This window comes from Pseudochaenichthys georgianus, chromosome 13 (genome assembly GCF_902827115.2).
Source record: "Pseudochaenichthys georgianus chromosome 13, fPseGeo1.2, whole genome shotgun sequence".
Lineage (NCBI taxonomy): Eukaryota > Metazoa > Chordata > Actinopteri > Perciformes > Channichthyidae > Pseudochaenichthys > Pseudochaenichthys georgianus.
In genome coordinates, this window is record NC_047515.1 from 38440836 (window position 1) to 38455273 (window position 14438).

The 14438-nt window shown below is 39.6% G+C and overlaps 1 long non-coding RNA gene across 1 annotated transcript; it reads left to right on the forward strand.

Annotated features, from left to right (window-relative positions):
• Positions 1-3179: 3179 nt before the first annotated feature.
• On the forward strand, positions 3180-4912 carry LOC139435029 (uncharacterized). Its single transcript, XR_011644311.1, has 3 exons — positions 3180-3383; positions 4374-4465; positions 4863-4912. It is a non-coding gene; the product is annotated as an uncharacterized lncRNA (long non-coding RNA).
• The last annotated feature ends 9526 nt before the right edge of the window (positions 4913-14438 follow it).

The following is a 14438-nucleotide window of genomic DNA, read 5'->3' on the forward strand; positions in this document are numbered from 1 at the left end:
CTCGGACCCCCAGACTCAGAGGAGCACAGGGATGTCAGTATTGTTTATGAAGCAGGGTAAAGAAAGTACATTATTGTAACATCAGAGGACACTGGGCCAATTGTACATTCTCAAACTGCACCACTTAGAACTAACTAAACAATGCAGAGATTATTTTTATATAATTGTATTCAATAACTGTAAGACATTAAACAGTATGAAGTGATTTGTAAATAGAAATACAGATATATATATATTTTTCTCCCAGTTTGACTTATTTTTACCCTCTCAAAGAACCGGAATCGAGAACCGAAAATAACCGGAATCGTTAAAATCCAAGCGATATCCAACCCTATGTGTGATGCGGTAAAATCTTACCGCTCACTTACGTTAACGGTGTCGTAAAAAACGTGGAAAATGTAAAATACGATGACAAAGAAGAAGATTCCAGTGGCCCCAATTTTTGTCCATTCTGGACAAGTGAAAAATGTATTCGGACAAGTAAATTGCCAAACTCACTTGTCCATGGACAAGTACTCTCTAAAAACTTTTTCTCACACTGGATGGAGAGTCAACCGCGTGCATGCCCCCCTGCACACCATAAAGAAGCAGAAGCACCTGCAAATGTAACACTGAGCAAACACATTCACATTGGCCTCTTTCTTTCTCCATTAGAGTACACTGCGCTCCTAAAAATAGCGTCCACCCATAACGGCATATCGTTTTACTTCTCCAGACACACAGAGATTCTGATACGGGCACTTGCACACTTTTCGGCTGAACTGTTGACGTTCCCAGCAGAGCAGGTGATTTAAAATGATCTGACAGTTCATTTGAACTTTAGCTTAACGCATTTAGATACATACTGTAGAGACATATCTCTCTTAAAGTTAATGTCAGCCGAAGAGGAGGTTTGTCGCCTATAATTATATTCAACACCAGCATAAGGAGACGTGGATCAGTGCAGGGGACTTCTGAATAAAGAAATCTGTCTACGCATCAGTATTCAAAGCCCTTCTTTAGACATCTGTTCCTCAGGGCGACACTGCAATTAACATTGGGTTATTTACTCTGGTAGCAAAGCACTATATTTAACCAACAGTATCATTAACAAACTTGGTCACAATACGTCAACAGTTATGCAGATAGAGCTGCATAAGACAGACTTCTCTGCAAGCTGTAGGAAAGTCTAGGTCCAGGCTCTTTGTCTGAAACAATAGATGTTATCTTTTCATAACAGTGATGCGTTAACTTTAAAGCTATGACAACAGAATCCCATCAGCATCACAATCATCGTCGAACATTGACAAATCCTAAAACTCGAATACCAAATCAGAATTGGTTTTATTTTAATTTCAACAGGTAGATTGTTTGCAGCTGCAGTCTTACCTTGGCTCTCACCAATGATCGGGGCAAAGTGCGTCTGAGTTCAAGTGGGATAGCACCTTTTGTACCACAGTAAGTATTGCTGGGCTCACTACTCCTTCAGTGGGTGTGTGTGTGTGTGTGTGTGTGTGTGTGTGTGTGTGTGTGTGTGTGTGTGTGTGTGTGTGTGTGTGTGTGTGTGTGTGTGTGTGTGTGTGTGTGTGTGTGTGTGTGTGTGTGTGTGTGTGGTCTAGCTTTACTATACTTGTGGGGACCTACATCTGTTTACATAGTCACGTGTGGGGACTGGCTTCCCTTATGGGGACAAATTGGAGGTCCCCATGAGGAGAGTCATTCATTTTAGGGTGAATACTTGGTTAGGGTTAGGGTAAGGGTTAGGGTTAGGCATGTGTTGGTTATGGTTAAGGTTAGGATAAGTCTCCAGGAAATGCATGTAAGTCAATGTAATGTCCCCTGAAGTGATGTATACATGGTATATATATATGTGTGTGTGTGTGTGTGTGTGTGTGTGTGTGTGTGTGTGTGTGTGTGTGTGTGTGTGTGTGTGTGTGTGTGTGTGTGTGTGTGTGTGTGTGTGTGTGTGTGTGTGTGTGTGTGTGTGTGTGTGTGGTGTGTGTGTGTGTGTGTGTGTGTGTGTGTGTGTGTGTGTGTGTGTGTGTGTGTGTGTGTGTGTGTGTGTGTGTTTTGCAGTCTGATCATGCACACCCTAAAGCCATAAAAGGTCAGATAACACTGTAGAGTGAAACAAACAAAAAACAGAATCCTAAAATCCCCATATCAGCTTGTTACAATCTGGCGATCATGTTTGATGAGTTTATGAGTGAGCGTGTGTGTGCGCAGCGGATTATTATTCACCGAAAGATTAGGGTGCATTTATTATATATTAATATAATGTGTATGTGTAACCTGTGACTCAGCTAAAGTTATCTTCACTTATCTTAACCCTGAAGTTAACATATCACTCATTAACACACATATACACACACACACACACACACACACACACACACCATTGGCAGTATTTATGTCAGTGTTTGCAGTAGAAACAAGCTTTAGAAACATTATAATTAAAAACATTATATTACCTTTACAATATTATGTATAATGCCATTCAAATATGTGAGCCTGGCCATTACTGTGTATCTATGATACTGGTTTCCCCATGTCTGTATAGTTATATGAGGCAGGCATGTATGAAGGGCCGTGTAGGCCAAAATTCAAACTCACCTCGCACACACACTACTGAAAACATCTGGCCTTGCACACACACTACTGAAATCCTCTCACATTCACTACTGAACACCTCACACACACACTACTGAAAATTAAGCCTCACACACACACACTACTGAAATCCTCTCACATTCACTACTGAACACCTCACACACACACTACTGAAAACATCTGGCCTTGCACACACACTACTGAAATCCTCTCACATTCACTACTGAACACCTCACACACACACTACTGAAAACATCTGGCCTTGCACACACACTACTGAAATCCTCTCACATTCACTACTGAACACCTCACACACACACTACTGAAAACATCTGGCCTTGCACACACACTACTGAAATCCTCTCACATTCACTACTGAACACCTCACACACACACACTACTGAAAATTAAGCCTCACACACACACTACTGAAATCATCTCACGTTCACTACTGAACACCTCACACACACACAATACTGAAAATTAACCTCACACACACACTCCTGAAAAACATTTTACTGAAAGGTTCTCAGTAGGGAATGTGCATGTGCTTCACCTATGTGTGTGTGAGGGGATTCTTGCTGTAACGGAAGTCATTCTAATGTAACGGATGTCATTCTAATGTAACGGAAGTCAGTGGTCTCTTTGCTAGCCCCGTTAGCTTCATTAGCTCCAGGCTGCTACTCCGAAGTGTTTGTTGTGTTGATGCCTGGTGGAGTATTCTTCATTGAAATATCGCACTTATCGTATGGCTCTGCGGTTCAAACAGACCGTCCATGAATGCAGTTTATTCGGTAAGTATACTTCAAGCACTTTATTTCTTACTTGTCTTTTTATTCAGCTAACAAGCGAGACGAAGCTACATCTGTGCTAACGATGCTATCCGTAGCATACAAGTTAAAACATAATGGAGAAGTGTAACACATTGAGAAGGATTATACTGTAAAACATAAGGCTTCTCGGTGAGGTTGGTAACATAAGGTCATGCTTGTACATTAGTTAGTTTGCTAGTTAGGTAACTGCATGCATTGTTATTGTTAATTTAAAATAGCTATGCTCGACGATGCAGACAGCTAGCGTCACATTAGTGTTGAAGAGCAGAGTACTGTGTGAGATTAACCTCACTATAAGATCTGTGTATCTGAAAAATATGAATCTCACATTTCCAGTTGGTTCCAGAAATAACGTTAACGTAGATAGTGCAATATGGTTTGTTGAGCTGGAGTTGATTATTGAAGCTTACTGGTTAACGTTCATCATATTAAACGAACGAACCCAAACGTTGTTGTTTTTATTAATATTATTACCAATACTTACTTAGCATTTTATTATCATTACACTGGAGAAACCGACTTATTGTGGCAGCAGAACATGAACATGTAACTTAATGCCTGCATTTGAGGACGAAAAATCAATGCTTTAGGGACAAGGAAATGATTTGTTTAAATATTAGATATGACGTTATGTGTGCTTCTGTGACAATGAAGCTTATTCATTGCTTTACATTTGTTGAAGATGTTTGTCTTTTACCCTTACGTGTGTGTTACAAATGAATGTGAATATGGCATAGGACAAATATTTAAATTGACTGTCTCATGAAAAACGATTCTAAAATAAAAAGGACCACAACTATACAATAATACACAATCCAACTGATAAGATACAGTAAGGGCTTTGATATCCAGCACTTTCTTTAAGGATAACAAAAAGATTATCACATGACATTTGCATGTAAAAAAGTCTGTGACCAACACATTGTTACATATATATCTGTTTGTTTAAAGTTTCCAGGTGATGCGGCAGACAGACCAGAGGATGCTGACCACGAGAGACAGACCTATTCCTAACATCAGTGAACTTCAGCATGGACTCAAAGGTACAAGGAATCGAGAAACGTTCTGGTTTAAATAGATATAAAGTAACAACTATAATCAGCTTTCACATTTCAATGTATTTAAGGCAATTATTATTTTACATTGTGAGAATTGCTACCATTTGTCTCTACATATTGTCTGTAAAAGATGTGGTAAAAGTGGTTCTTGCAGTGAGACAACCAAGCAGTTGAATATTATTTAATAAGATATTTTAATGTTGATTAACTGCAGACTGTTCATTCATAATCTGATTATCTTTGTAGTACAAAGTGATGAATTAAAAAAACACATTAACATTTAAAAAATACATTATTTCTACAGCCGCTAAATAAACAAACGTTTCATAAATAACACACTTGCTCTGCAATAATGTCATATGTTTCTTGTCATTTCTGTTAGGAAAGGACATACCTGAAGGACACAACTGCCTCACCGTTTTCTCAGAGGGACAAGGTACTGGTACTTAAGAGTTTGAATACAGTTTGGTTGCGGAGGAGGCACACAGGTAAGAGCATATAGCTACCATCACATGTAACTAAGCTTGACTTGAATGTATTAAAAGTATAATTAAGTAACAGCAACAAATCAATAACAAATCGTGCAAAAATGTGAATCTTTGCTGGGTCCACTGTTGAATTTAACACATATTGTATGTTTTAGAAACCTTAAGGCATTTATAGATTTGTATGCAAGTAATATCCCAAAACTCAATAAATACCGTAGATTATTATTGAAAGTTATGCTGAATAGTTTCATGTTCACTTACCTTAAGCAATGTAAAACGTGCAGACCGGGGGGAATACAAATACTTGTATTTCTCTTTTTTGGTTTGCAAGGGTGTCACCTTCCACGGAGCCCATTTTCTGTAGTATTATCCTAACAGAGAAAACAAGAGGGAACAACCCTTATTTAGGTTTTTTAAAAAGTGACAATATCAGCTTGCATTCATCCGACAAAAATACGACACAGGGTATTGTCTAATTGCTGGTTGTCTTGTGTTTTTATGGGATTTGGATAACGGATTTATTCTATAAAATATTTTGAATGGTTTTCACTTAATACTGTTATAAAGTCGGCTGCGGACAGCCGGGCTGTAGCAAATAGTGCAGCAGATATACACAGCTAGCTCGCTAGTTAGCATTATTAACGTCAGCTATTTATGTACATTTTCAACTTCTGCTTGAAAGCAAGTTCCTGCAAACTGTTCAAACAAACGCTTCAACTTGTACCATTTATAATCTGTAGGCCTATGTTTGAATATGGATCTTAAATCGGCGTGACGTTGAAGCAGCTGCAGTTCCTTTAAGCATACCGTTAGCATTTTGCTTCTGGCAACTAGATTTATGATTTGAAAATTATAAAAGTAGGGTAGACATGTGGATATTATCCGGCTGAACAAAACGTGACCCATCTCTTAAATGCGTCTCAACCACAGACCTTATTTCCAGCTAGTTTCAAACCATATTGCACTATCTACGTCAACGTTATTTCTGGAACCAACTGGAAATGTGAGATTCATATTTTTCAGATACACAGATCTTATAGTGAGGTTAATCTCATACAATACTCTGCTCTTCAACACTAATGTGACGCCAGCTGTCTGCATCGTCGAGCATAGCTATTTTAAATTAACAATAACAATGCATGCAGTTACCTAACTAGCAAACTAACTAATGTACAAGCATGACCCTATTTTACCAACCTCACCGAGAAGCCTTATGTTTTACAGTATAATCCTTCTTAATGTGTTACACTTCTCCATTATGTTTTAACTTGTATGCTACGGATAGCATCGTTAGCACAGATGTAGCTTTGCCTCGCTTGTTAGCTGAATAAAAAGACAAGTAAGAAATAAAGTGCTTGAATTGTACTTACCGAATAAACTGCATTCATGGACGGTCTGTTTGAACTGCAGAGCCATACGATAAGTGCGATATTTCAATGAAGAATACTCCACCAGGCATCAACACAACAAACACTTCGGAGTAGCAGCCTGGAGCTAATGAAGCTAACGGGGCTAGCAAAGAGACCACTGACTTCCGTTACATTAGAATGACATCCGTTACATTAGAATGACTTCCGTTACAGCAAGAATCCCCTCACACACACATAGGTGAAGCACATGCACATTCCCTATGTGAATGTGAGAGGATTTCAGTAGTGTGTGTGCAAGGCCAGATGTTTTCAGTAGTGTGTGTGTGAGGTGTTCAGTAGTGAATGTGAGAGGATTTCAGTAGTGTGTGTGCAAGGCCAGATGTTTTCAGTAGTGTGTGTGTGAGGTGAGTTTGAATTTTGGCCTACACGGCCCTTCATAGGCATGGTAACCTCACACGTTCATCAAATGGGCTTCTTATGCTAAGTGATGTTGAGAGGCATTCTGGACAGATGTTGCAAACGTGTAAATGCCTTCATCTCTCCAATATGGACACATAATCATTCCAACCTTCAGTAAGCAGTTTATGGGAATAGACATTTACCGTCTGATTTGATGAATACATCCAACGCCTATTTGCTCTAACATTGACATACTGATAGGTTAAGTTAGTGATTGTTCTTTCCCATTAAACTAAGTAATGAGAAAAAACTGGCTGCAGCAAAATGAACATCAGATCAAACACAAGGAGAATCAGACTTCCTTAGCATTTCTCTGATTCCCAATCAGCTCAAACACTGACTGATCTCTACGGGTGAAGGAGCGGCACGAGTAAGAGGCGGTTAAATCTTTGTCCCTCTTGTTCATAAATTCTCATTCATGAGTGTTTATTATGGACAGGTGTTAGCTTGCGCTACTTAACTGCAGAGTGCAAAGGTTATTCTTCTTCTGGCATTTTTACACCATCTTTGTCTTGTAACAATGCCTCCCAGGTTTTCCAGGGTGAAGACAGATGATTGCACTCTCTGCTGTGACATGAACCCAATGCCACAATCATCATTATGTAGCAAGCCAGCAGAAAAGATTAACAATGCTCGTCTCCTCTCTGGCCTTTACACATGTGGAAGTCGTCGGGACCATTGATGCACAAAGAGAACTGGATACAGCGTTGGAGGCGGGTCTGCGTTCATTCCAATGAAAGTTGCTTTGTGGCGCATGAAGCAAAGACTCTGGAGTACAAAAATACCCATTTTCCAGATCAAGCCCATAGAGCAGGGGTAGGCAAGTACGTTTGGCCGTGGGCCAATTTTTTGCTGAGCCACAAGATGGCGGGCCAGAACATAATCAAAGCCTAATTCAAGGAATTGATTTTGGTAAGAGGGCGCAGCGCCACTGTTCCCCGGTTCAGAAAAAACTCTGATATCGCTGATAAGCCTCCCCATCAATACTCTGATGCGCAGTCAGATCCGCTGATTGGTTCACTGATGATATAGGCGCCCAATCCAGAGCCTCTGGCTAGACCCGCCCAAAGGGAGGCTCGTCCTCTCTAGCTCCATTTCAGTCCCAAAGCCAGGGCTATTATCTGTATTTTAACAGACTTATCTTTTAAATTGAGGTGTATTTATTATTCTCTTCAAAGTAAAAAAAATTCTGAAATTGTAGGGAGGATGGTCCTCCCTTTCCTCAATGGACGAGCCTCCACTGAGTAAAGTGTAACTAGGTTGCAGTGTTATTTAACACTTTTATTCTGATAAGTATTGTCAAGTTCTCTGGGTTTTTGGCATTTATTTGAGTGTTTGCCCACATTTGAGAGACTTGAGGGGCAACAGAGGACGCATGGACAACTGGAATCCTTTTTCAATTTCTTTATTTCAACTTTTCAAGGACACATTAGGATTCTTTCAGGTTGAAAACCTTTAAAAAATATTAAAGGACAAAATAAATCAATTACAGCATTTTGCTTTGCAATTTAATATATTATAACCTAAATTAATCAGTAACCAAGTATTTTACTCAAACTCAATGTATTTAATAGTTAAATAAGTACTTTAATTGACCTGGTTCCCCACAACCACACATTTGCCATATGTGACCCGGTCTATCGAAATCAGTCGGAAATCGCAACGGCTCATTTCAAAATAAACGTGAATTTGCGTAAAAAACTAGTTTTTCGGGTGTTTTGTTTTATTTTAAATAAACAAAGTCTTGGCTTTCAGAATATGGAACTTTTATTTCCAAAATCACACGATAAATACATGTTTGAAGCTTGTAAAGGGAATATGACAGCTCTCCCTCGCGTTTTGCTCTTCCACTGCGCCGCTTCCCCTCCCTCCGCTGACATTATGAATGTATATGTCGGGACAGAATTTATTTTACCGGACAAATTCAAAACTTACCGGTCATGTTTCAATAATAATAATAAGAAGAAGAAGAATGGTGTAGCAAAGTTTCCGTTAGCAGGTAATCACCGGACTATGACAGGATATGCTGATGTTTAAAACTCAGTTAATGGGAGTAATGGTTTAGCGCGTTGGTGTTCGGATCAAGGGATCACAGGTTCAAACCCCACAGCAGTCAGCATGTCGTTGTGTCCCTGAGACACTACACCCCAAAGTGGTCCTGTGGGGATTGTCCACAGTTTTGAGTGTGTAAGTCGCTTTGGATAAAAGCGTCTAACAAGTGACATGTCATGTAATGTTTGGCCACCATAGGAATTTGCTTATACGTCTGCTTCATTTTGTGGGGGCTTAAGTGGGAGAGGAATGTTAAGCTCTGGTTTTGCATGATCTCTATGGTCAGATATCCATCCATTCAAATGCACCCTGTAGCCTAGTATATCATTCCACTAAACAAAATGCAGAGGATCAACTAAATGAGCTATTCCCTATCTAGGGACCCAATCATCTGCTCTTCCAACACACATCTTGATTTCCATTGACGATCGAAGAAGCCAAGATGAGCTCTGAGTGTGTGTGTGAGTAAGTCCATGTAAATGAGACCGTTAAAAGACAAAGGGCTTTCATATCTGTGATTATAATGTGGCTAAGAAACCTACAGAGACTGACTGCAGGAACGTCTATTGTTTGCTTTTGCACGTGGTGTATGCGTCCATGTCCGTCTCTGGTCATTCTGCTCACTCCTTTCTCTCCCTACAAATCCAATTCCACTCTGCCACTGCCAATTTCAGGTGCTCTGCCTCCAGAAGGCAGCGCCAGCCGATTTCAATAGAACAAACTGAAATTGGCAATTCACTCCCCCGTATCGATCCAGTCACTTTAAGACTAGGCACTCAACATTGAGAGCTGCCAACCAACCAAGATGATGTATGTGTGTTCATGCGTGTGTGTGTGTGTGTGTGTGTGTGTGTGTGTGTGTGTGTGTGTGTGTGTGTGTGTGTGTGTGTGTGTGTGTGTGTGTGTGTGTGTGTGTGTGTGTGTGTGTGTGTGTGTTTCTGTTTGTGAGCATGTGGGAATCCTTGCCAGTATGCAAGTGAATCAATACCTGGATTGTTTCCCTGAAATCAGAAAACAAGACTTTCTTTACTGGTATCATTTACACTTGAAGCACATGTGCTGCTATGGATTTCTTTTTCGACTCTTGCTTTGAATCCAACATCTTAATGTCCATGTTGTCACCCTTGAATCACAATAAAACACTCTCAAGGTCAATATAATAACTGTTTATGGTGTTTTTTACCCAGCCCATTTACTCTTTCACAGTTTTAGTCAATGCGTACAATTATTTTTTAGGCCCAATGAAGTCACATGATTGACGCAGATGTTGTAGTACCGCCGTTTGGTCACTATGAAAATCAATACCTGGATTGTTTACCTGATATGCGAATACAAGACTTTCTTCACTGGTATCATTTAGATGCAAACAAAATACTCTGCCATGGATGTTTAATATTATTATTAGGGGATTTTATTACTTTTGCAACGTTTTTATCATCTAAATGAACACTTTGTAACTCTCGAATTAAAATAAAACGCTTAGGGTCAATTTAACCCTCCTATTTTCTTCGTTTCCCCCCCCTTACTTTGGTGTTCGCGGTCAAATTTGACCGGTCCTGTTTTAACTGCTATTACATTAACACAAAAACCATTAATCATCACCAAATTTCATTTAACAACCTTTCAAACTGTACATATTGTGTCAGACTACTGGTACACATGAAACACTGCAGTAAATATACAAGGAATAGACACTGAACATGTACTGCGTGTGCCAGGTGTGATCCATGTGGGGGGATGGGCGCATAAGAGCGGGAAATGTGTCAAATTGTTCTGTGTGTGTTTGTGTTTGTGTGTGCCAGGTGTGATTCACATGGAGGGATTTGGCACATAAGGGGGGGAACACATCTAGAGTATGTGTGTGTGTGTGTTTGTGTGTGTTGTATCTGATCTGGATGGTTACTAATTCCTTTTCTTTATGGCGGTAATTTTTGACCGGAAACACCATGGTGTTACAAAATTCAATGAAAGTGGTGATCAGCAATTTCATATGTTCAAATGTCTACTGTCAAGGATATCATAAAGCCTTAATGCAATCGAGTGTAAAACTAAAAAGTTATGATTGATGAAAGTAGTAAATCGGTCAGATTTGACCCGAAGACAACAGGAGGGGTAATATCTGTTTTTAAAATGTATTTTTTTCTGGCCCATTCGCTCTTTCCCAATGTAAATCAATGAGTGAAAGTCTTTTGGGGGCTGATGTAATCACATGATTGACAGAACAGTTGTAATACCTTTTTACTGGTATTATTTAGACTTAAAGCATGTACTGCCAGATGTTTATTTGTCTGGTCTATATGACTTTTGCAACATCTAAATGACCATTGTGTAACCTTTGATACACAATAAGACACTCTCAACCAGAGGTCGCGTTAACCGAATATTTTCCGTCTATGACGGATTTTTTTCAACAATGACGGACAAATTTGAAAGCAGTCCGTCATTTTGACAGATTAGAACAAACTCGGAACAGTGCCAACGTTTCCCTGCAGCGAGGCTCGGTGTTATGCATGCCCTCCAAAAAGGAAATTATACCGTTTCCAAACCTAACTGTGCCGTACAGATCATTGAAATGTCTGAGTTTTGGCTTTACGCTGTGCATGCTCCCGCGAGGTGCAGCAGCTATGCATAACACGGCGCATGTGAACTGTCCCCCCCCCCACGGGCAGGATCGTAAATCTTCCGTCAAAATGACGGGCAGCGGAAAAGTCTAGCGCAACCTCTGGACTCTCAGGTTAGTATTGATTTGTATCTGGCCTTCGCTGGCTATGATCCTCTACAATAAATAATTTTCCCAGTGATAAATGCTATTAATATTTAACCATGCATATAAAGCTTTATGTATATGATGACTCAGGCATAATACTGCCATGCACTCTTATATAATGCTTGAGAAAGGAAACCATGCTGTTATATTTTTTTTTTCAAAAAGTTATTGACCTTTTGCATTTATCCATCAAACCTCTCCATGTATTGTTACAAAATAATTACCATGCATTTGCCAGATGTGAAAGCTCTCTCTGCATGTCGGTCATGAATTAGAGTAGATTTGTAATAATGTGTTGGTGCAAATCAGTATGTTGTATCCTTGAATTGCTAAACAAGTGTGCATTAATCCCCCTACTCGCACCCCCTTCTAATTATTGGTGTTAATTTGTACTAGAAAAAAACTGAAGTTAAAGATTTGTTGAATGTTATTGGCTAGCTGCTGTGTGGAGTGTACAATTACTGACTTCATTTATAATAATTATAGTTATTGAGTGGAATCCATGTGTTCATGCTGTCTCCGCACTCTCTATTCCACACAGTAATACATGGACATTCTTTCAACCCTTTTACTGTTTGCTCTTTGCTAGCTAGCTTTGGCCGATAGGTGCGCACATGATCCAGAGTAAAAGAGCTGGAATTACAAGGGAAATACAGGTGGCCTACTGAGAGTCTTGTCTTTTAACATTAAAACAAATCTGACAGGTGTTTCAACGGCTCAACGTAAACCAGATTCGACACAAGCACTCTTCATTCAGACTTTGCAGATTCCTGCTGTGAGCTTGAACTCTGTCTCAAGTCTTTTTCTGCAGAAAAGCTTATAAAAGCCCTATCATGCATTTTGGGGTTTTCCGTTCCTGTAGACTTTCTGCATGTAAACTGTCTGCTAAAGCTAACATCCCTGTGTTCCCTCAAGAAGGAGTTTATCTCCAACACCCTTATTTATTTCTTCAACGCTTATATTGGCTAAAGCTCCAACACATAGTAGCCTACTGTACTTGATAGGCTAAGGGGCCGGACATCTCTAAGCTGTTGACTAATCAAGAGCCAATCAGAGCACACTGGGCTCAACAAAGGGTGAAAAGAGGTGCAGGCAGTATGAGAAAAATAAAGAGCTTTTTGAACATTAAAGACATGTCCCAGGAGAGGGACAATGAATACAAGAATGTCCCTGAAATGAGCATAATGTTATTTGTAAATATTCAAAGACAATCTCTTGACTTAAAATGTTATGTCTTTAAGATATTTCCAAAACAATGTTGCAACCAAAGCTTTTCCAAACACCAGTTTGTCACACATTTGGTGTCACTAAGCGGTTACATCCAGATCATGGAAAGGTACCACTGCTCAGAGACCCTGTTGTCGGGCCTCATTCATTAGAGGTAAACAACAACAATCTGTATTCTTTGTAACTAATCTGTGTGAGTCTCCTACTCACGTAAATGCTTAACAAAACGTCAGTGGACCAATCATCACATCTTTCTGTTTCCAATACACACTCTGGTGTTGTAGTACCTTCACCTCAAATGTAACCCTAGTGATGAAGATCCAAGGAATCTGCAATTAGCAAGTGGTTTCCTTGAATGTAGGTCTGTGTCCTTAACAAGCATCTATGTTTTGATGGTGGCCTAATAGGGAGGGGATGTAATTACAGTCCCTACAAACATGCTACTCAACACTCAGACAACACAAGCTCTAATTAACCCGCTGTCTTGGGCTTGTATGTGAAAATGAGAGCTTGTTAGCGGTCTGTAGGGATGGTAGAAGAAAGTGTAGAGGAAATCTTCACATCTCAAACATTCAAATAATAACTGATGTGATTATGCTTGCTGATGTGTGTCTTTTTTTATTGGTATTTTATTTTCCATTAAAGTCTGATGTTTCTTCCACATGCGTCACCCACACAGTATTCTGTAATAGGGCTTGTAATGCCACAGAATAACGTTTTGCGTTAGAAAAAAGGATTATCTTCACCTTGAGTCACACAGCAATAAAGCCTAGTGAATGGCAACATAACAATGAACTGTCCATGTTGATGAAGTCATTCAACAAGCAAGTATTGGGTGCAGGAATGAGTCCTAAAACCCGGGAATGAGTTAGCATTTTACCACTTCCAGGTGCCAGTAAATTAGCTTTTTGTAAGAAACCTGAAAATAGAAACTAGATTTTCAAGTTTTGTTGTATGACATCAAATATATCAGTAAAAACCGAACTGGTGAATGTCTGAAGCTTTTGTGTCATGAAAACGGCAGTTGCAAACAAGCTACTAAATAAGACAAAACATTAGCCGCCTTTAGCTTAGCCTAGCGGTTGTTTTGGTAGCCGTGCGACCATGATGTTTGTAGCCGAATGTTAGCTTTTACATGTTACCAATTCCAATTCAAAAGAGAGTGGTGTCATTTTGTAGATTATCCTGCTGAACAAAACATCAATTATCATAAACGTGTTTTTACCGCAGAGCTCATTTTCCGCAATATTCGAAAATCCAATGGAATATTCCCATTAGCTTTTAATTGAGTCCTGGTAATGCTAACTTCTGGATCGGCATGCAAAAATGTGTCATCGCTTCACCACTCTATACTCTGTGTTGAAGTTGTGTTTGTGTTTGTGTTTGTGTGTGTGTGTGTGTGTGTGTGTGTGTGTGTGTGTGTGTGTGTGTGTGTGTGTGTGTGTGTATCTAACTGTTATATCAACAACGTAAGGTACTGCACAACTCATAATATGCAGGTGGCCTATCTAAGTGTTCCCATTATGCAGCACTCCTCATAGGGTTGTCAACTCTCATGCATCTGGCGTGTGACACACGCTTTCACTCTCAATCTC